At 42.3% G+C, this 26,987-nt stretch overlaps 1 long non-coding RNA gene across 1 annotated transcript in view; it reads right to left on the bottom strand.

The window, feature by feature from the left end:
- LOC134160342 (uncharacterized) overlaps positions 1-26,773 on the bottom strand; it is a 57,677-nt gene extending 30,904 nt beyond the window's left edge. The window contains exon 1 of the long non-coding RNA XR_009963516.1: positions 26,573-26,773. This is a non-coding gene — a long non-coding RNA (uncharacterized LOC134160342). The remainder of the gene's footprint in view (positions 1-26,572) is intronic.
- Positions 26,774-26,987: the final 214 nt, after the last annotated feature.

The raw sequence follows: 26,987 nt of genomic DNA, 5'->3' as shown, positions 1-26,987 counted from the left end.
GCAATATTTATTTTTTCTGAAGTGTGTATCTTCTGAATTGTTTGCGCATGTGCATTTTTATATAACATTATGTATAACTACTGACTTGTGAGGAAATACAGAAATAAAGCAATAAAAAAGGTTTTAAAAATCTTCTGTTAACAAGATAATTGCATTTCAAACAAATTCTGTATTGAAAATATTATTTGGAAGATTATCAAACTTTGTTCAAAGTGTTTTCTCTCTGCTGAATTTTGCTACACTTTAAGCATTTAATGACAAAAAAATACATTTTCTAATGGAAAAATCTTTTAGACAAAATCCCCTGATCAGTTATTACCTGGTGAGTTTATTAGATGGCACAAAGACAGTCTTTTCTAATTTTTGGGATCATCCTGTGATCAGGAGGTGATTTAAGTTGGTTTCTGCTCACATAATATTTACTTGAACATTTGCTTTCCTCATCACACAGAACCATTAGCATTTGCTATGGGACTTCTGTATCATAATTATTATTTTTATTATAACAGCTACTTACATTTTATAAGCAGTTAACAGGTACACACACACTTGCAGAGGGAGTGCTTTTGACTTTGAGCTGGGACTTGCATTTCAGTTCTTTCTGAGTCAGGCTGAGCCGCCTTCCATGTGTCAAATTCCTGACAAGACAGTGGTTTTCAGATGACAATGTAAATTTTTTTACAAAACATGCATTTAAAGCATGGTGCGGGAGTGAAAGAAAATTTTGTTAAAATTGTTTTTTTTTTGATTGTGTTTCATGTATATTACCAGTGGGTGAACAGCTGTTGCAGTTCAAACAACATTAGAAGTATTTTCATATACCAGCTCTATTTTCAACTTCTGCATTCTCACTTTAACTATTGCCTAGGACTACTGATTTTACTTTTAAAAGTTTTCGTATGAAAAGAAGTTCATCTGGATGCTTAACTGGATTTTGTTGCCAGTTTTTTGGAACTTACCACTATAGAGGATGATTCTGGTGGCAAAGAGGATTGCAGGAAAAGGCTACCATCTTCAGTGAGCCAAGGAAATACCTACCAAGTCCTGTACTTTACTGGTGTAGTGGCATTACTGTGATTTCCAGCCAGTCACCATTCAGCCAAAAAAGTTACAGTAATGCAGTTATGAAGCAGTTGGCTATAAAACAATCTGTTCCTTCTCATGTTTCCTAAAAAAATTGCTTGTTCTTAAAAATCTGCAAGATCTGTATGTTGCAACTTTCATGGCTGAGCATTTTGGGTTAATTTTGTGGTTTTGGGTGCTGGGTTTTTAATTTTTTTGTTTGTTTTGTTTTTTCTTTTTGTTAATGCAAGTTGCACATTTTTAAAATAAAAGGTTATAAAATGATACTCTTACCTGTCTGAACAGTGACTTGGCAGTTGTCTATATCACCTTCTCACCTCCTTGTTTGAAAAAAATACTGTCCATGTTCAGCTCAAATTTACCTCCTCATCCCTGAAGCAAACATGTCCCTGGCAATAGCAGAATTTCTAGTGGCAAATGAAGGATTCCTACAAATACGTTACCTTTTGGTGAGAGATGCAAATCACTACATGACGTTTGATTGATAAGATATACCACCCTACAAGAATAACTGTATAAATGCTGGCAAAGTTATTTTCTGCATCTCTTAATGACCATGAAATAATACTTTCAAAATATTAAGACTTAGCCATGACCTTAATCAGTGTAAGGCCAAAGACAGTTTAATGAGTTAATCTAACCTGAGTAAAGGATGCCAGAATGGAAGTCCTTACCCAAAGTTTGTACATGACAGTCTATTGCTATCAAAGGACAGTGGAGTTTTTTTTCTGCTGAACTATAAAGATTTTCCACATTTTAACATTAAGTACTGCAGCACAGATATTAGAAAACGTAAAGATGTTCTGAATAAGCAGTTTCCAGAAATTTATGTTCATTAGCTGATCTCAGTTGTAGGTTTCCTGCTTTTTCTTAACAATATACATATCCAGACCAATTTCCCATAAGGTGGCAAACTGTTGAAGCTTTGCCATTCACTTACATGGGCTTGGAACAGGATACCGTGTTAGCTTATGGATAGATGGATGTATCCTTTTCTTCCCTGTGAGGATGAAAATCTGATGAGTCCTTAGGGAAAAGCTTGGGAAAAAGTTATGTTGAGACTGTAAATGTGATAATGGCAAATTAAGAAGAAAGTTGACTGCATTTCACAGAAGGGAAGCACACCATACCTTCCAACCATTAGTAATAATTCTTCAGAGATGATCACTCACCATAGTTAGAAGCATATTCCTGCAGGATTTTCTTGCCGATGTCATTCTACCTGGACAGAACTTCTGTGGGACCTTGACTTTCATATGGACATTAACCAGTGTTTTCCTTACTATGGAAGTTCTGGCTACCTTCACATCCTCAGTGCCAAGGAATTTCAACAGTGCGAAGTGCAAAGTTTAAGAAGAACAAGAAGGAGCAAGCCAGATGATAGAAATCTGGAAAACCAACACTGTTCCTAAAGTTATAGTTTTAAAAGTTGATAAAGAAATCAGAAACAATCCTCTCCATCCCACAACATGACATCTGTGGGCAGAGCAGGGTCAGCCAGTCACACTGCAACTCATGTGTGTTTCTAAAAGCACCTTGTAAATGTAATTCCTGCTTTGAGCTGAAGGAGCAAACCTGGACTCTTATTCTCAGAAGTCCCTAGCACCAGCTGCAAGAAGGTGCCCCCCAGATTCAAATGGAACAGGGTTTTTTCAAGTAAATATTCTGAAGATGTGAGATAAATGTAAGACTTTAGGAAAGAATTCAGTAACAAATAGTCCATTCATAGCAATGTAAAGCTATAAACTGACCAGTAGTTTTCTGGTACCACAGTTACTTAATTACAAAACACACAAGTGCAATAAAAAGCACAATTTGAATGTTAGCACACATGGCAAAAAGTGCTTAAGATGACTCTATATTTGTAAACAGGACAGCAGGTAGATTGCCACAACGGAAATTCAATTAGAGACAGAGTGACCTTTTACTGCTTATGCTCAAATGCAGCATAAGGAACATTAAATGAACATATTTATATTTAATGAACATATTTAAATGTTCATTTATAATGAACATTTAAGGAACCTATAATGAACATTTAGCTACCTCTACTTTGTTGCTGCTTTCCAATCTAAATGAACATGTCTTTTCTATATTGCAGATGAATTGGATGTCTGTAGCCTTTCAATAGAGAGATTTCCGTTTCTCAGCACAGTGTTCTGAGTATTGTCAATGAGGTTATACATATGTTCTCAGTAACATAATGGTAACTTCAGCTTAACCATCAAGATACTGATTTCACCCTTGGGAAACTACCAAGCTGGGCATCATTAAAATAACATTTGCCACTTCACAGTGATTGCAGTAATGCAATATCTCCCCTGGTGCACCAGAGAACAGCATTCCCCCTTACTGCCCTACCCACAGTGAAAGATGTGTGTTAAGTGGTGCCTGCTGCAGGTGACAATCCATACATTAGTTCACCTTAGTACATTTGAAATCAAAATTACAACGTAGGCTAGGGTGTGTTTTTTTCCAGAAACAAAGGAGAAGTCATTTAAAAAACTGTACTGACTTCACCTAAGAAAAATAACTATCATTTTTGCATCAAACTAATGAGTACCATATGATCGAGATCTGCTTTATTTCTCTTTTACATGATAAAGTGCTATGACCCCTTCGCATCATGCTGGTAAATTGGCTCAATAATGACTCGGAAAATGCTACCTGTGCTTCCACCCAGCAGCTGAGTTTTACTACAAGTCTTTTAATTGGAAATACAATTTTCCAGCTAGGCTTTCTTTTGTAACAAAGGTTTTGCTCTTGTGAATATCTTGTACTTGCTTTGTCTTAAACTGTAATGGTTAGCATATACAGTATGTGCTTCTGAATAATATCCTTCAGTATAGCAAATACAGCCAAACATATAGTGTCAGGAAGTGGCTTGTTGATAACAGGGGCCTGTTTTCATTAACATGGGAGAAAGGCACCTTGCTGTGCAGCATTGGATAGTCTTCAGGTACAGCTGCTTGACTCAATGCTGTGAGCGAAACAATGAGCAGAAATTAGTCAGGGGACTTAATTATAGGAAAGGAAGGTGCGGGAGATGGGAAGCGACCCTGGGGAGGGTCTGTGATTGGTGGCATGCTCAGTCAGGCTGTGCCGGCCACCTGGACCATTGGGAATGCAATCAGAAAGCCTGGGCAGTTGCTTAGTTGAGGAGTACCCCTGCCAAGCACCCTGGCTGCACCTGGAGGGGCGGAGGGGCTAATGGCCCCCTCTGGTCCCAGCAGGGCAAGAACGCTGTGACAAGAACGCTGGAGGAAACCATGAACTCACTGTGGTGACTCACCAGAGACCTAAAGGAAAGCTCTCCCTCCTCCTGGAGGTCTCCAGCTGAACAGAGGACAGGGAGGGGGAAGGTTTTGCTACTCTCCAGGACGAGGAGAGCATATATGTACATCATCTTGGGGTCATTGTTAAAAGCAACATTTCCATCTCATTCTTCACACAAGTGTGTTCAAGGCATGCATAGCTAAACTTTTTCCCAACTAAGGGATTTCTAGCTTGTGAGGGACTGGAGACTCCAGGTTTTCAAAGGGGATGAAGGGTACTAAAGAAGGCACTTCACCATGGGTTCCTATGGACCTTTGTCCCTCCAGCCCTGACACAATGATTGCCCAGGCAGCATATAAGCTAATTTGCTTCTGAGCTGCTTTGTGTCATGGATCAGCTAACCCCTCCCAGAAACCCAGAACTGGTGGATGAGGACTTTGCTCCAGGATTTGCTCCATGCAGTCCATGAGGATGTGAGCTGTGCAAGGGTTCACCACCTCAGCCCAACAGTCTTTCAACATTATCTATGTAAGTCTTGGGCTCGCCTATGTCCCATGCATGCACAACAAACTGCTGCTTTCCTGAGACCAAAACACCATGCTCATGGGTTGGTAAGGCTCTTTCTTTAAATATATGTCTTATTTTGAACTGGTACTAAGAACAACTAGCATGTTGCAGGGGCACAGAGGGGAAAGCTGGGGCTGAAGTGGTCAAAGTCATCCCAGATGCCCTCTAGAGTCCATCACTGGCTGGAGCATGGACATGGATCTTACCAGCAGCTCCTCCCTCATCATGGGTAACCCTGACTGTGCAATGTAAATCATGTAGATAAACATTCCCAGTAGAGTGGCACTGCAATGATCTATCACCTGTGTGACCACAATGGATTTTTTCAGCCATTAAATCAATGGCTCCATTAAGTCTGACACTTTTTTTACAAGGAAGTGCCTTTGAAGTGTTGGAGATGCGGCTCAAAGGGTGTTCTCAGTTCCCAGCCAGGCACATTATAGGTCGCCTTCCATCTTTGTACATTTTACATCCTGGGTTGAAGACCTCACATGGTTAGTTCCAGCAGCAACAGACACTGGTATCCATAACCCCAAACCTTCTCTGTAAAAGGGAAGGACTGCTGCAGGTTTTAATCAAAACTGAGGTTATTTAGCAAGTGAGTCTGTGTTGGGGAAAGCTAAAAGCAAGTGTAGTCTGCATACCTAGGAGCCAGAGTTGAACCCTCTTGGGTAGTACCCCTCAAGCAAGTGTTCCCCTGACTCCCCCAGGCTGAGGCTCTTCCAGTGAAAGGCTCTTTCTGTCAAGTTCCAAGAAGCTGTGGGTGCAAATAGGGTGGGAGCAGCTTTGCCAGGGAGTCATGATGGATGTGTGCTGCCTTTTTATGGTGTGCTCTGCCTTTTTATGATGTGTTCCTTGCAGAGTGCAGCACGGGCAGTGAGGAAGCACAGGCAGTGAGGACACAGGGGCAGACTGGCAAATGAATATGAAGGGCACTGGGAAGGTGACAAGGTTTGTTCTGAGTTTTGCTGCAGTTGGCCTGCTCCAGGGGGGGCTGGATCATGAAGAGCATGAGCATGAGTCACCCCACACCAGCTGATCAGAGGCTCCAGGCTCCCTTCATGGATAATCAAGACTGCATAGATGTAGCCTAAATGTCTCTGTAAGCATCAGCACTCAACTGTCAGTCAACACTACTACTCACAACTTGTCATTTGACAGAGTAAATTCTTCTGAATCTGATTTTCCAATAAAAGCTTCTAAATCTGTACCTGTTTTTTTTCTTGCTGGCGGGTAGACATCCAAATGGTATGCTGTCCAGGGAGAAACTCGTGACTAAGTCTTCCTGGAATTCACAAAATACATCTTCCTACTTATTCCACTTTGCAGCTCATTGTCACGCTCATACCCTGAGCCTGCGGATTCCTGGAAAGAGGGAAATGAAACTGTAGCAATATCACCTGATTTCGCCTGTTGCTGAGTACCTCCTCAGAAAGGCCCAAGGACAGGGTGTGCTCGCAGCTGGAGGGCCCAGAAATCCAGGCTGGAGCACCCATCACAGCTGGCAGGGTCAACTGCTGCCCAGACAAGTATCCCCTTCCCTGGATGTTCTGAAAGAAAGGCTCTGCCATTGAGATGGCTGGTCCCCTTGCAAGTAGGAGTCCCATATTTTCTCAACACTAGTTACTTGAAAGAAAGTTTAGATTGCAAGGATCAGGACAGTGCTCATGAGTCAGTAAGTCATGAATTTTCCCTGAAAACCTTTCATCAAAAAAACCCTCCCTGCCAACTCTACTATAGATCAACATTCAGATCAATACGGTAAAATAATTGCTCCAAATTCATGTTTCTCTATTTAACACCGGTCTGACCAGTTCCTATTTTGTAACAAAAATGCACACCAAGACTGCTGCAGATCACGTCTGCTTGATTTATATTGATCTGAACTGCCCTATAAATTTGTGGGAAAAGTCCATGCTTGTAGCATCATTACAGGCAGGTAGAAAGGGAGGAGAGGCAGCAGGTAGCTAAAAAATAGACTTCTGGTTTACTCTAGCTAAAAATGCTAGAAGTGACATTCTGATCTTGCAGGTCTGATGGAACAAAAGGGGAAGTTTCAGTAGCATTTAGTGGTTTGAGTGAAAAGGAATGAAGACTGTGGATTTTTTAACAAAAGCTTCCCTATTTCATGTGTTAATTAATAATTGATGCTACCTAGGTGTTAATAAAAGAAACAGAAAACACAGAGCTTTGAAAAGGGCTTCATGAAATCCTTTCACTCTCTGTTCATACTGAGCTTTTTTTGCCCTACATAATCTCACCATTTCTTCAGCTCTTCACTCATCCTGATCTCCCTAGTCTGCAGGGTTTTCTAGCCTGCATTCCTGATGGAAAAAATAAATTCCTAGGGGAAGGGACAGTCTTTTGCTATTCATTAGGACAGAGTCTCACTCAGTCGCTGGGATCCTGATCTATAAGCATGACCTGTAGCTGCTGTCCCAGTGGCAATGATGTGAAGAGTGCGAAGGGTCACCCTTGTCTCTGGGCTGGGGATCACACAGTGCTGAGTTTCTACATGGTGCTGTGCACCACAGTCCTGTCTGCAGTGCTGCAAGTACCGCAAGCAGATAGTACTAAAGGGCAACCAGCCTCTCCACACTGAGGTCTGTAACTCCATATGTGCTGAAGTCATCTCTTAACACTAAATAATGTCTTTCATCTTACTTCACAGCCACAGGTCTGAGCAGCTGCATCTCAGCCATCACAGGGAGGACTCACGTGGGGGGCTTCATAAAAATACTACTGCAATATAAAGCAAAAGAGATGTTGCTATTCTCACTCCCACTCCTTCATAGTGTGAAAAGTCAGGCCTGTTGACATGCAAACACAAATATAAATTACAGACACTCGTTAATTATTCCTTTGTTCACTTTTACTTTTGCTGGAAATATACTGCTATGTTATTACTCTCAGTAATGTTTGATGCCAAATCTGATATGGATCTCTGGTGTGACTTGTACAATTCATACTTTATCTTTCTTCAGACAATGGCATTAATATTTTTCCTCTTCATTGCAATGGAACATATTATACTTACATTTTCAAACACTTACATATTTTTTCACTTTTGTCTTGGAAATCTTTTTAAAGTGAAGCTAAAGCTTTTGCTGGGACATCAACTTTCAATCTAGACCTATGTCTAAGACCTTTAGACATCCTTTTCATGCTGAACAAAATTTGATGTCTCCCTTTCCGGATAAACTCCACCCAGAATCTGTTTGGTGAAAAATGGTGAGTAAATAAAACCCTAAGTGTCTGATATGGGTCTTATATGCAGCCCTTCAATGGTAAAGTAAAGGTAGTTCTTCAGTCATGCTGACTTCATCCCTTCAGGGTTTTTCCATCCCCTTAGACACGTGGTACGCCGTCTTTCCTTTTTCTGATGCAATGCAGCCTACATTATTGAAACACTCCATTGCAGATTTACTAATTAGGCTTTATTACCAGAATTGGTCTGACCTTATCTACCTTCAGTACTATTCTTCCTGGCTCTGTTCCTCCAGAGCATTCTCATCTATTCCCATGTACAGTGCGCATTGAGGAGCTTGTTTGGGTTATGAGTCAGAAGATAAGCCCGTCTCCCAGTCTCCAGCTGTAGCTGGAAGGCTCTTGAGGCTGCAATCTCCAATATTCTTTACAGTAATTGTTATTTTCTTTACAAAGTAGATTGAGGGATCAATATCTAAAAGCAGTAGAGATATTATTATAATTTGCCTGGCATTTGTAATCCAGACTATAGACTACAGAGAAAATTTTACAGGCATAGAAGTTCATGCCCTGAATATCACAATGTTTTTTTCTGCTATTAAGCAGAGAGGGAGTGCCAAGAGTCTCTAGCATGAGGCGAAGAGTCTCTGGAAGGTGGGTAAGGTTTGTTCCACCATGTACTTCTTACTTTGAGAAGCATGACGGAGGTTGGTGGGAAGCTGTTGTCCCACCTTCTCCTTCCTGAGCAGCTGCGCCAACAGTGCCATGACATAAATGATCAAAATAACATTAACTTTAAACCAAACACTAACCAACCCAGAAAACCTCTCTGTTGGAGTAGGCAGCTGTAAGCTACAGTTTCTCACAAACATGCTTATCTGCTCACCAGTTTAGGTGATGTGTAGGAAGCCTGCCCAAGGGGGCTGATTCACTAGCAACCATCAAGATTACACCAGATTACAGTCAAGTGCAGTTGAAAGGCTAGGACTGCTGTCAGAAACTGATGAGTTCAGCCACACAATAAAATGGGTGCTACCACAGAGTGACGTGCAGACTACATTGGAGGTTCCTGGTACTTGGGGTTTCATACAGGCAAAAAGCCTGGAGTGTTTCTCTAAGATGCTCTGTTGAGTCCCATAGAACTTACCTGATTTCTTCAGACCCCTGAGCCTGCTACCTTCAGTGGAGCAGCAGCACCCTGCAAGAGTTCAGGGCCTAAGCAAGGGGAATTATATGTTCTTAGATTGCTATTCATACCCTGCACTTTAGGAATGTCACATAGCACATGCATAGCAGCATGGGAGCCTTCATTTGCTACCCAGATGAAATGTAGGAGGAATTCCCTGCATTATATGAATGTGACTACACTGCTCTAATCACAACATGATTATCATAGAGATTTGGGAAAGAATTTCTGTAAAACACATTTTTGCCTTGATAATGGAGCCGTTTTCCACAAAGTGGGAAGCACTTCTTAAGGCTCTCTGCCTTTTACTCCCCTTCATAATAGACAGATTCATTTTAGACTATTTTTTTAATTATGTTTATCATATTTTTTAAGCACTTCTAGCAGAACACTACAAACCTATTGTGTAATGTTGTCTCCTGCAACATTGGTTACGTTTGTTATATAATTTGTTATATTACAGACGTTAGAGATAGCTGGTACATGGACTGTTCTGTAGGCAAAGCGACCAAACTGTTTCATTATGAGGCATTGTTAAATTATCGACAGCATAGAATTGCCCAGTTTGAGCAGGTTGGGGAATATTGTAGTGTTTGGAATAACACCTTCAATTTTCCCTGCAGGTTTTGTCTTGAGAGAATTTGATGCAGTCATTATTCATTCTCTTTATAAAGCTATAGCAATTTTGCACTCAGTCCCTCAGTTGAGGGAGCAGAAGGGGACTGTGGTCTTTATTCAGACACAGCCATTTTTCAGGAAAATACAGCTGACAATGACAGAAGACTTCCCAATACAGTACACAAATCATGGATGAAAAAAACCTCCCAAAAAATCCAAAGTGCTCCCAACAGTCCAAGCAACCCTCCTCAAACAAAGAAAGTGGTTCTTGTGGCAGCAACCAATTTCCTGTTCCCAAGCAGATGCTCTTGAAAAGGGATGAATTTACCAATTATTTTGGCAAAACTATTTTTTTTTTGTGATTGTGCTAGTAAAACTAGAAGACTGCAAGGGGCTGGCTAGAAAGGAAAGCAAAATTAAGAGCTGGCTATAACGTTAGAATGGTGGGAAAGGCTATCACCTGCTGAATCAGTAGCATTCAGCAGTGGCAGACTAGAAGGCTCCATCCAAATTCCTAGAAATGCTCAAAAAGCATACTCAGTTCCCCAAAGACATAAACCAGCAATCTATCTTTTCAGTGGCAATGCTCACAAAGAGAGAGAAGAGAGACTGATCAAATTGCAGTGCACGCAGAAGGACTGACTTGAGCAAGAAGCAGCTTGGAAAAGGTGAAGCAGTTTTGACTAGATTCATAATCAGCATGAAATGCAACAGTATTCAAAGTAAAACAATTCAAGCAGCTGTTTAACTCCACCAAGACTGATGGTCTTGGGCACGGCTAATGGGCAATTTTACACTCGAAGAAAATGTGGTGGTCTAAACAGGAAAGCATACACAAACAAGAGAGGAGACAAGCTACAGAGAAAACACTAGGAGTGCCATGATGGAAAAGCTGTACCGACGTGGGAAAGAAAGGAACAAAACAGAAACAAGTAGGCATCCAAGGAGCGAGTACATGTACATATGCAACACAAAACAGCAAAGGAAACCACCAACCACAAATGAACAGAAGATGCCTGTAAAGCTCAGTGGAGTATCAGATGCAAGAGAAGGGCTGAAGCCTGGGATAAACTAGAAGTCAAAAGCCAAAAAGACAGTGGGACATGGCTCCCTATTTTATGTCATGAAGGTACCCTGAACCTTTTGCAAGGAAAGAAAGTGAAATGGCAACAAACCAAAGAAAATTATAATCGTATTATAGCATGCTTACGAAACCAGAAACAGAGAGTAGCTTAAAAACATGATGCAGGGAAAGAAGGCGGCTGGGATTTCAGGTAGAGAACAAAGACAACAAAGAAGCCTTCACTTTTATGAAAATGTGACCCTAACAACCCTGAAGTTTCTCTCATAGGTAAATGGCAAACTGAAGGTGTAGCAGGAGGAACTGAATGTTCTGCTCCATCAAGGCAGACAGAAGGCTTGTAAATTGCTATTATGTTTGGGGTTTTTTTGATGTACCAGGATGTCTTCCAGACTTGTTACATGTGATAATAGATAAAACAGTTTGGCTATTATAGGAACTGATTCCCAGAAAATCAGTTCCATTACAAGAGCAAAACAACTAACAATGGGAGCCACAAAGAGAATGGAAAAGGAGATTGTATTGTTACAGAAGCCAAGAGATGGATGAGTAGCATGCTTCTTGCTTAGAAATCAGACAAGCTATTTGCCAGAGACTCTTATGCTTCAAACAAAGCACTAAAAGGACTCAACATCAAAGGCACGCAAAAGGAGAAATATAAACTGATGTGACATCAGCAAAACATCATTGGCAGGCAGTGCCAAAGATAGATATTAGTAAATGTCATCAGAGCTAATTCACCATATTTGGGATGTCATCAGGTTGATAGAAATGGCAAAGAATGACATTTGGGGTAAAAACTAAGAGCAAGACTTTCAGTGTTAGCAAAAAGTTGCAAAACCAAGATTCTTAGGAAGTTGCATCATAGCAGATGAGGTTTTGGTGGCACAGATACAATGATAGCTTAGAGAAGGCTGCTGCAAACTGTGGCAGAAATTCTTACTGTCTTCTGGGACCATCCAGGAGTGCAGGACTGCAGCTGGAAGCGGTGTCACATGCAGGAATCCACTGACCATACAAGGTCCATGATCTTGCTTTGCAGAGACAGAAGTAATAAAACACAGCCACACTGGAAGGATTCAGTCAGTTTACAAGCTAGTAGCACTGGTAAACTTACTCCACATTTTTCCCCCAGAACCTTTAGATTTAAGTAAACTTTCATGATTACTATTACACAAATGTGCTATATAGTTACCTCAACATGGCATAGCTATTCCAAATGTCAGTGACTGCCTACCCATCCCAAAATATTGCGATATCTACAGAAAGATGTGACAGAGGCTAAAGAAGTGGCATTAGGTGGCTTCTGTGTTCAAGGCCACACTGAAACAGGGGCTGGCAGGACCACGTATATGTGAAAAGTACATGGGAAATACATCCAGTATGTCCAGCTGTGGAAAGCCTTCAAACAGAAGTGACCACGAATGACTAGATATATTTTTTAAAGCCATTATTGTCAGCTTCTGGAAGCTTTCATTACTTGCCACTGATATTGCAGAGCTGGCATTTAAATATACACTTTAGGAGACTGAGATGTACTTAGCTGGCTTCTTTTCCAAAGGGAATCATAACATGAAGCATGGCAGTTCACCAAAAATATGACATCATCTACTTGAAAGAAATACAGGCAACTGAATGACACAGAAAGCATCAATCAAAGTAGTTATGAGATAATTTCAAGACAGAGGTTAAAAAGAGTCTGAGAACAAGCTATATAAAACAACAAACTGCAAGTGTTCATACCAATTGTTCTGTCAGGAGGGTGAACAACTGGGGCAAGGCATGATCTGCCTCTGAAGACTAGTGAGATGGAGTGAATGGACCATGACGACATCATATGCAAAAGCAGGCATATCTCAGCAAAAGTTTTCTCCAGGACACATTTGTGCCAATCTGGAATAAAAGCTGGGAAACCAGAGATGCCATAGCCAGCAGACCATAAGAGCCTGTGGTCACTGCAGATATTTGTGGGAAAATTCAAAAGCAATTAAAGTAAACCACTTTCCTAACAGACCTGGCAGCATTGCAGGGATGGAACTTTTCACTGCCATCATCTAGTGTGCTTCCAATAAAAACTGCTGCTTGCACTCCTAGGGACCAGAGATATGGACAATGTAAGCACAGCAGCTGTTCTGAATAATGCAAGGAAGATGAGGCAGGTCTGTAAGCTCATGGCGTGGTTTCATAAGTGAAATTGAGGTTACACAAAGCTTCATCCAAGTTACCTGTGTCTAGGAGGTCAATTATATCAGATCACCATGGTTGTCGTGGGGGATTTTAACTTCCCTGATGTTTGCTGGAAGGAACACTCAGCAACCCAGCCACAGTCGAGCAGGTTCCTCCAGTGTATGGATGATAACTTCCTCCTGCAAATGGTGGATGAGCCAACCAGGAGAGGAGCGCTGCTGGATCTCATCCCCACTAACAAGGAGGGTCTGGTCAAAGCAGTAAAGGTTGAGGGCTGCCTTGGTTGCAGCGACCACGAGATGGTGGAGTTCAGGATCTTGTGTGGTAGGACCAGTAGAATACCAGGTAGAATTGCAACCCTGGACTTCAGCAGGGCAAACTTTGGCCTTTTCAAGCAATTGCTAGGGGAAATCCCATGGGCAAGGCTGCTTGAAGGTAAAGGGGCCCAAGATAGTTGGTTGGCATTCAAGGATTGCTTTTTCCGAGCTCAAGATCGGAGCATCCCGACACGTAGGAAGTCAAGGAAGAGGGCCAAGAGACCTGCGTGGCTAAATAGGGAATTGCTGGGTATGCTCAAGTGGAAGAGGAGAGTTTACAGGTCATGGAAGGAGGGGCTGGCCACTTGGGAGGAATATAAGGCTGCTGCTAGAGGATGTAGGAAGGCAGCTAGGAGGACTAAGGCATCCTTAGAATTAAACCTGGCGAGAAGGGTCAAGGACAGCAAAAAGAGCTTTTTCAAATACATGGCAGACAAAACTAACACCAGAGGCAATGTAGGCCCACTGATGAACGGGATGGGTGCCTGGTGACAGAAGATACAGAGATGGCAGAGTTACTGAGTGCCCTCTTTGTCTCTGTCTACTCTGCTGCAGGCAGTCCTGAAGAGCCCTGTACCCCTGAGACCTCAGATGAAGTCAGGTCGACGGAGCGGTTTGCCTTAGTCGATGAGGAATGGGTTAGAGATCAGTTGAGCAATCTGGACATCCATAAATCCGTGGGTCCAGATGGGATGCACCCGCGGGTGCTGAGGGAACTGGCGGAAGTCATTGCTAGACCACTCTCCATCATCTTTAGCAAGTCTTGGGAAACGGGAGAGGTGCCTGAGAACTGGAGGAAAGCAAATGTCACTCTGGTCTTCAAAAAGGGCAAGAAGGAGGACCCGGGTAACTATAGACCGGTCAGCCTCACCTCCATCCCTGGGAAAGTGATGGAACACCTTATCCTTGGTGCCATCTTAAGGCATATCAAGGATAAGAGGGTTATGAGGGGCAGTCAACATGGCTTCACCAAGGGGAAATCATGTTTGACCAATCTCTTAGCCTTTTATGAGGAAATAACACGGTGGATGGATGATGGCAGAGCGGTGGATGTGGTCTACCTTGACTTCAGCAAAGCATTTGACACAGTCTCCCACAGCATCCTCACGGCTAAATTGAGGAAGTGTGGACTGGATGATCAGGTAGTGAGGTGGACTGCGAACTGGCTGAAGGAGAGAAGCCAGAGAGTTGTAGTTTATGGGGCTGAGTCTAGTTGGAGGCCTGTAACTAGCAGATTGCCTCAAGGGTCAGTACTGGGACCGGTATTATTTAATATATTCATCAACGATTTAGATGAGGGAATTGAGTGTACTATCAGCAAGTCTGCTGATGACGCTAAGCTGGAAGGAGTAGCTGACACGCCAGAAGGCTGTGCTGCCATCCAGCGAGACCTGGACAGGCTGGAGAGTTGGGCAGGGAATAACTTGATGAAATATAACAAGGGAAAGTGTAGAGTCCTGCATCTGGGCAGGAACAGCCCCAGGTTCCAGTATAGGTTGGGGAACGACCTGTTAGAGAGCAGTGTAGGGGAGAGGGTCCTGGGGGTCCTAGTGGACGACAGAATGACCATGAGCCAACACTGTGCCCTTACGGCCAAGAAGGCCAATGGCATCCTGGGGTGTATTAGAAGGGGGGTGGTTAGTAGGTCGAGAGAGGTCCTCCTTCCCCTCTACTCTGCCCTGGTGAGACCCCATCTGGAATATTGTGTCCAGTTCTGGGCCCCTCAGTACAAGAAGGACAGGGAGCTGCCGGAGAGAGTCCAGCGCAGGGCAACGAAGATGATTAAGGGAGTGGAGCATCTCCCTTATGAGGAAAGACTGAGGGAGCTGGGTCTCTATAGTTTGGAGAAGAGGAGACTGAGGGGTGTCCTTATAAGTGTCTATAAATATATAAAGGGGGAGTGTCATGAGGATGGAGCCAGGCTCTACTCAGTGGCAAACAATGATAGGACAAGGGGTAATGGGTACAAACTGGAACACAAGAGGTTCCACTTAAACTTGAGAAGAAACTTCTTCTCAGTGAGGGTGATGGAACACTGGAACAGGCTGCCCAGGGAGGTTGTGGAGTCTCCTTCCCTGGAGACATTCAAAACCCGCCTGGACACATTCCTGTGTAACATTATCTAGGTGTTCCTGCTCCGGCAGGGGGATTGGACTAGATGATCTTTCGAGGTCCCTTGCAATCTCTAGCATACTGTGTGATACTGGAAGAGGGCTAGAAACGTTCTTTCATGTCCAGCACAAAGTTATGTGATTACCACAATTTGCCATTTCTGCAGCAAAATTTACTGAAGGCATTTGATGTTCCTTGTGAAAACCACAGCAGAAAAACACAAATGTAGAAGAGGGAATTGGCAGTCCAAAGATGGGGCTCCCATTCTTGACTGTGGTTGATTCAGCATTCATGTTCTTTACTCAGCAGTGAAGAAGGATTTTTAGCTGGGTCTTCCATATTCCAGGAGAACATATTTGACCAGAAACATATTCTGTTCTGAGATCACTTGGCTTTTCTCATGAGTTCTTTTCCCTTAATCCTCCATGTTTCTGTTATTTTGGGGGGAAAATGAGGGGAGGAAATAACTGTTTTTATTAAGGATATGCTGCAGAAAATCAGTGGGATCCGTCTCCATAGGAGAATGGCAGGCCATATGATACTCCCCCAAGCACTCTCTCATCCTTCAGTACTTCAGCTCAGGGGATACGCTGACTTAGATGTGCCTCTGTCTACTAGTTTTTTTCTTGTCCAGTGTCTTTTTGAGTCCCTGTTAACCTTCAGTAGTTACTTCTTTGTCTCACTCTTGTTTCATGCTTGCACACTGAGCACAGCCAGATGTCTTAAGCTTTTGCTTGATTCCTGTATCTGGAGAGTTATTAAACAGCCTTTTAAATAAAGAAAATCCTTGAAGTGGCACAAGGTTCATGGTCTGTACCTACATTAATTTACAGAAAAGTCCTTGTTAAAGACAAGAAAAATAAAACACTGTAGATTTTTCATTTTATCAGATCATTATACCAGTAGCATCACTTCAAATTTAGATCCTATCCCCAATAAAGATAGCTTTAAAAATTTATATACTGAATGGAAAGTTACATTCAGCAAGATGTATGATTAAATGACACTAATATCTTCCTCATTAATTTCTTCAGTGCTCCTGAACATGAGCCTCACACTGCATTTTTCTAAGAAGACCTGACTCTAGCTTATGTTTGCGCTGGCCACCACTCATCATCTGTAGGCATGTGAAGCTCCCTCCTAAATCTGCCTACATACCTCCTTTAGTGATAGCCAGAATGGGTCTGGGCTGAGTACAGAGGCTGGCTGGGCACATTCTTCCCCACACCACCCATTCTGCTCCACTTGTGCCTCTTCTCCCAGGAAAGTCTTGCAGGCAAGTTTTGAACCAGAAGGGAATTAGGGCTGACATTAAGAGTGCAAAAGCCAGAATCATCTGCCATTGCAGACAAGAAGTATTGATCTCTGTTCACAACACAGAGATGCTAATGACTACTCAGGGGCAGGTGTTTCGTTTTCTCAACCTGTGAGAGTTTTTAAGCTTTCACAATTTTTCTGTATCTCTTATCAAAGCAATAAAGTTGAAATACTGAAAGCCAAGTCAAATCCACTTGCTTTCCTTCCTTTCCTTCCTTCTGGGTCTTGTTGTTCAAAGTGTCTTTCAATTTCAAATGTATTCTTCTTTATTCTAATTTTGCCTTTGGGAAGAAGTCGTATGCCATCCTTAATCTGCTCCCTTTTTCCCACTGCCCTCCAGAAGAAAATGGCCACACCTCTGGTTGTGCCCTCTCACCACATCTGTATGAACAGTGGAGCTGAGCTAGTGTAGATGTCCTCAGTACTCTCCCTCTTACTGCTACTATAGTACCTACCCAGCACAACATCTACAGATCTTAGCCAAGGCTCACAACACTTGTTCTTGAGCAAGCAAGCATATTAACTGATAAGCATATTAACAAATAAGCATATTAACTCCACAGGGCCATACCTAATTTCTTTGCTCCCATTATGCCTCTTTTAATGACAGGACACAGCAGGCCAGGCCATTTAGTCCAGCTCAGACCCCTAGGTTGCACCTTTGCTTGTTGCAGCAATGGCAGCAGTAGTAATCATTTAGTATTATTACTGCAGGAGCTGGCAGTCTTTTTTGTGCCCCTGGAACCACCATGCCAAAGAGAGAATAGCCACAAAGCCAACAGGAGTTCCCTGCCTTCAGGGAGACTGCAGCATAGCAGAAAGAGAAGAGCTTGGGCAGATGGGAGAGCACAGGAAGCAGTAGGATGGCACTTGCTAAAATGATGGCCTATTCACACTCACAGCAGCACACAGGCAGTCTAATACTTTCAGGTTGCCCACGGACAACTGCAACAACAGCCATGCATCCTTCACCTGCAGACAACCACAAAACCAGCATGTGGTTCTTCCAACTGTCAACTGAGTACACAAAAATCAACAACCAGACCCAGAAGTTTGCTTAAATCCAGACTTATGGATGCAGAAATGGGATCAACTGAGCAAGGCTGGTACCCAGGGATGTGCTAAGCTCTCTGCAGCCCCAGCCATATTGTCACCACAAATGCTTGAAAAATACCCCAGAGAAAATAACCATGGTTCAACTAAAAGTTTTTCTGGCCTCCTGAGCATGCCAGGGATAACCAATACCCTAGCAAATTTTGCCAGTGACCCTAGAAATAGCAATTCAAAAAGGGACCTGATTCATTGACATTTGTTCTATGAAATCTCACACTGATGCAATTTGGGGTAAATGCACATAGGTGGAGTCAATCCACTTCTACTTCAGCATTTATTTATTTCCCATGACCACAAATCAGCAGAATGAATCTGCTTCAGCCCAGCATGGTATGTCCAATTAGCTGATCAAGAAGCAAGAGGTAATTTTTTGCAAATTGGTAAGTTTTTAAGCCAGCTCCATTTCTGCAAGAATCCCAGAAGACTGAAACTGCAACATGAGATAGGCAGAAGGAAAGACAACAAAATAAAACAGACAGTAACTGGAGGCTCGGTAAAAACCTGATAGACACTGAACGGCTTTGTGCAGTGTTTCTAATGCCCTGGCTTAGTGCTATGACTTAGCAGACAGCATGGGAAAGCTCTGAGCCTTGCATCTCTTGCTCTGGTCCAGATCAGCCCCTGATGTGAAGAAATCCCTGGCAGAAGCTGTAAAGAGCAGTGAGGACAAGTACATTGCACTGGGGTCCCCTCTCCAGACCTGGTACCATGGTGGCTCCCAGCAGGAACACACAATATGTGCACCGTCAATATAACAGTGTTGAGCCACTGAGTGGGGGGAAGACAACACTGAGCTCCTTCAGCATTGCTCCAGCTTTTCTCTGTTCCTCCTGACAGGTGAGGAAGTGCCATAATTCGACATTAGGGTGCTGCACCTCACCGATGCACTGTTAACACTTCAAACACAGAAGTGTGCTCCAATGTTTGCATGCAAGGCTGCTGGGCTAACAGCAGCAGTGCACGCTCTCATCTCTCAAATCAGTCTTCAGCAGAGTTTTAATTTATTTGCTCAGAACTATTTAGCTGCCTTTTTAAACCTTACACAAACAAGGTTTCAGCAATTTAAAAGGTTTTAAACCATTTCCACCTCCCCATTTCATTCCAATGTTGAAAGAACAGATACCTCATATGCATTATTGAACACCAAAGATGGGAACAGAATTGAAAACCAGACAAGCTAAAGCTAAACAAAATATACTTGGCAGTGTATATGTTATGGTTTTGCTCAGCTCCGAGAGACCCAGACGAAATTGCCCCATGATACCCTACTTGTGTTATGTACCATTTAGAAATCAGAACCTAAGGAACAGCTTTAGCAATGTTTTGTCAGCAGATAAGCTGGCTAAATGTTAACCATTTTTTGCAACCCCTAATCAGAGGTTTCCATTCATACAGCTGCTCTGTACTCTGAACCTTGAGTTAATGTGTCTCTGTTTTACAGGAAAGCTTTGTTCACATTGCTTTTGGATTCTGCAGACTTCACAAAGTGACCTCCAGCTGAGGAGGCAACCTGATGCTGCCTCTGCTTAGGTCACGTTAGTTAACAAGTTCACATCAGGTCCAATGTTTAGCTTGTTGAGCACAACTTGTGGTTTCCAAATGAAGAGGACCATCCTGAAAGCAGAGATTTACATCCTGATAGAAAGTGCTGTGATTTGGAAAGTCACATTAGATAGACAAAAATAGTTCCAAATCCTGTACAGGAGTGGAGCAAGCCTGAGCTTGCCTGGGAAAGCAGACCCTGACAGCTGAGCATCTACAAGTTCTCAAGAGTCTTCCTCCATGAAAAAAAGTAGAAAATGGGACATTTTGGTGTTTATGGATTGTATAACAATGTGGTCTATTTTTTAAATGTGAACAAGAGAGTCACATTAGCTCATCATTTATGGGTCCTAATTGTTAAAAAGTAAACAGAGATAAGGGACATAATAGCAGCAGAAATGTTAGATTTGCACAGTGAAAATCGAATTGTTAATTTAGGATTGTTTTGTGATTTTTCAGCAGCGTGAGCTGAAGTTAAACTGACACAGTTAAACTGGTTGCTGGGCAGATGCAGAGTCCTGGGGTAAAATTGTTCTTGCAGAGCAGCTCACTGGCTCCCTGGTCTGTCATTGTGGGGTGAGGAAGACTGGAAGATCCGAAGAGGAAAAAGCATCTAATAATTCTGTCTGTCCTGGACTGCCTGCATTTTGAGACTATTTTGTGGGCAGTGCTAGGCCAGCATCCCCACATGACACAGCCATGCTCCCTCTTCGCCTCCCAGATTCTGCAGCTCTAGGAATTGCTGAGCTACAGCAAGAACTTGGGTCAAGTCTTCACTGCAGACTTACCCTGTCTCTTCTCTGTCCTATGAACCTAGTTTTATCCCAGCTCCTGTTCCAACATTTTATTTTTCCAGACAAGAAATACAGCTGGGACACAATTCAGTAGACCATTCCTACCCCACACAATAATTTGTCACACACTGAACTATAACTTTAGCATGGACCTGAAGGGGATGTGAGCCCATACTCAACTTGTTGTCCATGCTAAATTATTTTCCTGAGCAAAGACAGCACGAGGGATCAATCTGTAGCTGAACTGGGGCCTTGCCAGATTTTATTTCTGAGATCTCAGATGTTTTTTTTTTTGTTGTTGTTTATCTTGAAATAACCCCAACTGCATGGCAAGAATTTGTTTTACAACACAAAAAAAGATACATGTTTTATACTCTTCTATAACTCAATGACAATTGAAATGATAAAGCTCACTAATTTATTTCTGACCAGAAAGCAGAGATGAACATTTTCAGCTCAAAAAGTGAATGTTTTTCAGACTTACAAAGGGTAAGAACTCGGGCTGATAACTGAGACTGCATTGTTGTCTTATTGCAGACTTCATCAAAAGTTCCTGGGTAAATTAGTTCTTCTTACATGCAGTCTGAGAAGTAAACTTTTTGTAGAGGTCCTTAGGGTACTGCAAAGCAGTCCTATGAACATAACATCATCAGTACAGGGACTATATTTAATTTTACCATTGTACAGCTCCAAACACACTCTGACATTAAACAAATAAGGGATGGTAGCAGAGAACAGGGTCAAATATAACCCCGTGCTAAAAATGCACTGCTGATGATTACATTAGCTTTGGATTTGAGCACAGATAAAGATACCATTTTCTGACTGTGTTACAGCTGTGGCCAGGATAAGCTCTCCACCAGCTCTCAGCAACCACAGTTCCTGCCTGAGGAGCTAAACTTTAGGCTCACGCAATGAACAGCGGTAACATAGAAGCCTCCTGTCTCCCTCTACATCCTTTGAGTGTGCACCACACTGCTAAAGCTCAGTGTTTTCTGCAGTATTGGTAACTGGCTGTTTATAAGTGTGTGGACCCCTTCTCCTATTTTGGGTATGAATCCTGACAGAACAGGCTCAGCCCTCTGGGGGTGCAGGAGGCAGCAGAGCCTTGGATCAGAGCCTGACACTGCCCTACCACCTTGTTCAGCTCCTTTCCAGCCCTAAAATGACACTGCTGCTAAGGCTTTTCACAGAAGTACTGAAGTCCTCCAGCATCCTTCCTGTCACGGCCCTCCTAAAACTAGCTGTATCGCAAGTGCCCTTCCCTTCCCAGCCTCCAGGAAGCCTTTTACAGCCTATATTGTCTCACCTATGTGGATGTGCTTCTCTCTGGGATCTTTCTGTACTCATTTAAGAGTGGGAAAATAATTTCCTCCTAAGAAATTACATAAACTTTACTTGTAAATCCCTTGTGACTCACCACCCTCATCAGCAAATTTCTGTTACCATTTTTTATGTTAGATACAATCTAAATTATATATACATGTGTACTAGGCTTCTGCTATGCAAAGGATTTCCAACATACTGAAGCAAAACCTGATAACTGCTTAGGACTAAGCAGTATTATCTGATTTTTTTTAGTATCTCAAGAACAGTAATCGTACATTACTCTGCAGTAAAGCCATTATATAATGACCCATCTGTGGAAGAAAATTTCCCATGAACCTAGTGGTAAAGACATGACCCACTTTAGCTGCCTATCATTTCCACATGAGGAAGAAGAGCATGGCTATAATGCCCAAAACTGCCTCTCCAGGCAGGCTGATGAGAAATAGAAGCACATGGATGGATACTGGCTTGCTTGAATAATATTTAGCATGGGTAGGCTGCAGTGTTATTGTCTGTATCTGTTTAGATTTACTTCTGTGGTCACCGAGGAGTAGCAGAAGCATATAGTGTCACGTGCAATTACAGAATCCATCCCTCTCCATGTGGGAGGAGGCAGCACAGCTTTCATTAAACATTTTTTTATCCCAAGCTAAGAACTGTACACAACCGATCAATAAACTGGAAAGTAAAACATATCTTTTATTCAGATTAATAAAAACTCAAACTGAAGTATAAGCACAAAGGGTCAGATTGTGATGTCTTTATGGCCAGAGAACAGCACTAAATGTGGTTTGGTGGAAGCGCATAGTGGACACAAGGGAGCTAGGAGGTTAGCCAGTGTCAGTAAAGCACCACAGTCAGAAAAAAATCACAAGAAAAAATAAAAAGAGAAAGACAGTTCCATACTGCCAGGGTTGCATGGAACCAGGTAGGTTTTCCTCTGATGAGAAATGTTGCCTAATATTTTGTGCTTTGGTACACTGAATCCTCTCTCTCAACAGATTTTCACAAAGATACAGCATTTCAGATTAACCCACCTGAAGCTATATATGTTCCTCTGTATTTTTGTTATGATGTGCATGCGTATTATATAGAGCTAAAAGGCATATTCTACAGAGCATATAATAGATGTTATCAACTTTACAGTGTCCAGAATAGCCTGTAGAAAAACAGCAGTGACCCAAGCAAGTAAAACGTAATGGATTTCTTCTGCACTTGCAGAACATGGAGAAAGGATGCAACTTCTCAAAACTGAAGTGGCTCTGCAACTCTTGTTTCCTTTGCAACTGCCTGAGTTTCTACGAGCAGGTTGACTTACTTCTTACTTGTGCCTCTTGCAAGGCAACTGTTGGAGCTGCACTACGAGGTGTTCTTCGAGTTGGCTGTACTTTCAGATGATGACAAGATTTTGGTTTGTTCGTTTCAGGGGGTATTTTTTGTTTTGCAATTTCCCTCTTTTGGCTTGCAGGTAAGATTAATAGCTTGCTTTGTTTTTATGCAAGAGCAATTATTCATTTCCTTTCTGCATGAAAACTTTCATGTGCTCTTTTGTGGCTGCTTTCCTTTTCAGGATGCTGTTCTAGATTCAAGATGTCCTAGCAATAATATTTCAAATATTCAATTGCTGATCAGCAGTTAGAAGACAGAGGGCACTAAGGCTAGATGCAAGCTGCAGTACTGATGGGGAAAAATAGCTGAATAAACAACACCGACAATCACATACTTGCTCCTATGTGAGCAAGATACACACACACAACCATGCAGAGAGGGTGGACTGGTGAATCTCTCCCTTGATGTGTATCTTCCCACGGAGAAGGCCTTGGAGTGATTATTTGCATGGCTTGATAAAACTTCATCTGTTTGAGGAGCTATTCTCTTTAACCAAGAGCTGTTAAAGCAGGCCCTTAATACACAAACAGTAGACGATGTTAATCTCCTTTGTGCTTATTTTATGTGAAACTGACTGCCTTCCTTTTGTATGTCAATGATAGACATCCTCCTTTTCTACCCAGCCCACTGTGCACCACCAGCAACTGCCGGTATTGCCCCTCAGGGTAACTGATTCATTGAGGGGTCATTTGAAACTGAGTCCCACAAGCTTTCTCCTTTGCCACAAAGCATAAAGTCTGATTTATTTTCATGACCATGCATAACTGCAAATATAATTGTCCATGACAAAAAAAAACCTCCTAGCATCCAGCCCAGCTTTCAACCCTGTAGCCATTTCTGAAGTGCAAGCCACACGTATTTACAATTCTGCTGCTGAAAAGCAGAGTTTTGAAGTCAGCATGTCCTTCTGGGTTACAGCATACACAACACAAAAAAGCCTTTCCTAAAGCTTAACCCTTTCCTAAGACAAAGTCCCCAAGTGAAAAAAGCCAGCAGGAGACCTTAAAAAAAAATAGGTCTTGGACACACAGCTGAAGTTCAGTTTGTCTCTGATAATAGCTCCAGAAGCATGCCCCATGTTTGTAAGCCTGTGGAAAAGCAATTATGGACACCAAAGTTTTGGGGTGATAGACTTGAAGGCTTGGCAGACATGGCTGGTTAGCAGTAAGGTACTCAGAGGTTGTACAGAATGAATCTTCACATTCAGTACAGTGCAGCTCCCTGTCCCGTTGCTTACAGTGCACTTTGCAATTGTATCTGCAGTGTCTCTTGCATGAACAGGAATACTCTTATTTTCACAGATGAGGAAATTGCCTCACAGAGGGGCTGAATGATTTTCTCTCAGTCACGTAAAGTCGGAAACAGACCGCAAAAACATCTGATTCATCTTCCTGGCTTGAATCATGAGATGGCAGTTCCTTGGGATGAAGAAAACAGGCCACTTTTTCAATAGCAGGTCATAACTGCTCCACCACAGGGAAGATTGTGAGGCCATACTTATTTGAAACCACTGACATCATTTTGAGAGGTTAATGAAAAGTGAACCATCATTATGAAATGGTTGTTCCGGTCTCTGTTCTTCGTTCTGTCATTAGGACTACAATCCTCTGCACCTTTCTGAAACCATGGCATTTTTCTTCCTTTTCTTAATCTAAGAACTTCATCCACAGGTTCTGTAGATAGGTTTGCAATTTTAGATAAATGGTTTTGTGAGGGGTGTTAGAGAATAAATGCAGTGGTCAGATCTTACTGCCCATATATCTGCTTCCAGAACCTAGCATAATTTATCACAATAGAGTGTTAACTCCTGACAAAGGCCAAGATTTGACTAACCAAGTTCTTTGACAAACTCTGAGGAAGACTGTACAGAATACAGTATCACCTTTCTTTCCTTAAGTGCTCAATTTGATTTCAAAGAATGGGGGGGAATAAAGAAAAAAAATCCTAAACCCATGACCTAAAAAGGAAATAAAAGGAAATGAGTAGAGCAAGGGGAGTTTTTAATAGCATGGAGATCCAGTTCTTCAAGTAGAAAGTAGTTTAATCAATTTTAAAATATTTAAACTAGGAAATATTTTGTAAGAAATATTTCAGTTAGTTCATTTGATTAAAAAAAAAAAAAAAATTGCCAAAGGTGTGTGTTGGAAAGCTGGAATAGTTCAATACCAGGATGGCTAGGGATTCCTAGTGGGCTCCTGATTATTTTCTCGGCCAATGCTTTCTAGAATTTCCTGGGTCCAACTTTTTTCTACTTCTGTTGTTAGTTGCACAGTAAGCACAAGGAGTGAGCATGCTGGGTCAAGGAGACTATGGAGGTGACAGAAGCAGTTAAGCCTCCAGGGAGGTATCAGTATATGGAATGGCACCAGGAAACCAGAGCACTTCCCAGAGGAAAGCATCACCAGCCAGACAGAGAGGAAACAGGGAATGTTTTTGGGGACACTGGTGTTTTCCTTGGTTGAGCTGACCAGAACTGTGTTAAGTTCTTCGTATCTGAGAGGTGCTAGATACCTAATTTTCACAGCAAAGAAAGATAGCTTTGGGCCTTGTATACTGACCCCTGCCTTGTACTTGTTATTGTGGGTCTCTCTTTCCTTCCTATTTTTGTTTTTCTTCCCCTTCTCTTTTATTTCTGAGGGAGAGAGAGCAGAACCATTTCTGTTTCAGAAACTCGTCTTGGAAACTCATAGCAGTTCCCCTAGACTCTAGACTCCTAAGAGAACAAAATCAGGACAGTTATCTGGTACTCAGTGGGAGTAGATCAAGGAGACAGATTACAGTCTGGGGAGCTGCAAAAAGCTCTTTCTGTCTCTGTGCACATAACTATGCCCCTGACTGATCCCCAGATGCTGTGGGAATCTGTTTGCAAACTTAGCTATTCAGATGAGAAATAGGCAAGGAATGGAAGAATTACAAGAAGATCACTGTTTTGCCTCCTTCCACCACAAAGAGAGGGTCTTCATTTCCAGGGTGTGTAAGCTGTCCAGAGGATAGACTTACATTCAGAAGAGGCCACAGAAGAGTAATGAAGGCTAGTTTAGCTATGAGAGGCTGTAGTCTGAGGCTCCACTGGCATGTGAAGTAACAGCAGTGGCCCTACCGTTTCTGGGACATGTTTTCCTCTTCTTGTTTTGGTTTCATTTCTCATTGAGTGTGTTAAGGAGGAAGAATTTGGACAAGGCTCAATTGCAAGTAATGTGTTTTATTCACACATGCACCCATGAGTCCTGGTGATTTCTACAGTGTAAGAAAAAGAAAATTGGTCAAGGTCCCAAGCTAGTAAAAGAAGTGCAATGTTATAACTTTGTACCATGGGAACAATTGGTGGAAAATCGTCCCAAGAAAGTATAACTTTCCTGAAGGAAGGGTTTTCTTTTACAACATCCTGTAAGTTCTTCTAGTCTAGGGACTATAATGTAAAAGATTTTAAGGAGGCATTAAAGAAATAACTCACCTGTCAAATGTAATGCCATTTGTCTTGTAATCACTGAATTCAGGAGCCTTCTTTGCTTGCTAAAGGTTTCTTCTGGGTTCAGTTATTTTGGGGGATGAAGTCATCTACATTAGGCATCCACAAAATGATTGAGTCATCTACATTTCCCAGAGCCTTTTCCTTTGCCACCCTGTGGCACATTTGCTGCCTGGTGAGACAGTAAAGAACAGCTGGCACAAGTGGAATAGAAATCTCTTGCATGCCGCCATAGGATTGTTTCTGTTTTCCTGCTTCCAGATGTGGGGTGCCACATTTTGGGGTTGCCATTGGAAGCTAAGTGCTCAGCACTCTCAGCTCTTCAGCTGAACCTAATGCTCATCTAATGCTCAGTCTTTAGCTCAGGCAAAACAGCCTGGAGGATCCAGACACCCTGCTG

Source organism: Pezoporus occidentalis, unplaced genomic scaffold, assembly GCF_034315485.1.
Source record: "Pezoporus occidentalis ecotype Australia unplaced genomic scaffold, CSIRO_AGI_Poc_V1 ctg16, whole genome shotgun sequence".
In the NCBI taxonomy this organism is placed as follows: Eukaryota; Metazoa; Chordata; class Aves; order Psittaciformes; family Psittacidae; genus Pezoporus; species Pezoporus occidentalis.
This window is presented reverse-complemented; position numbering and strand designations above follow the sequence as displayed.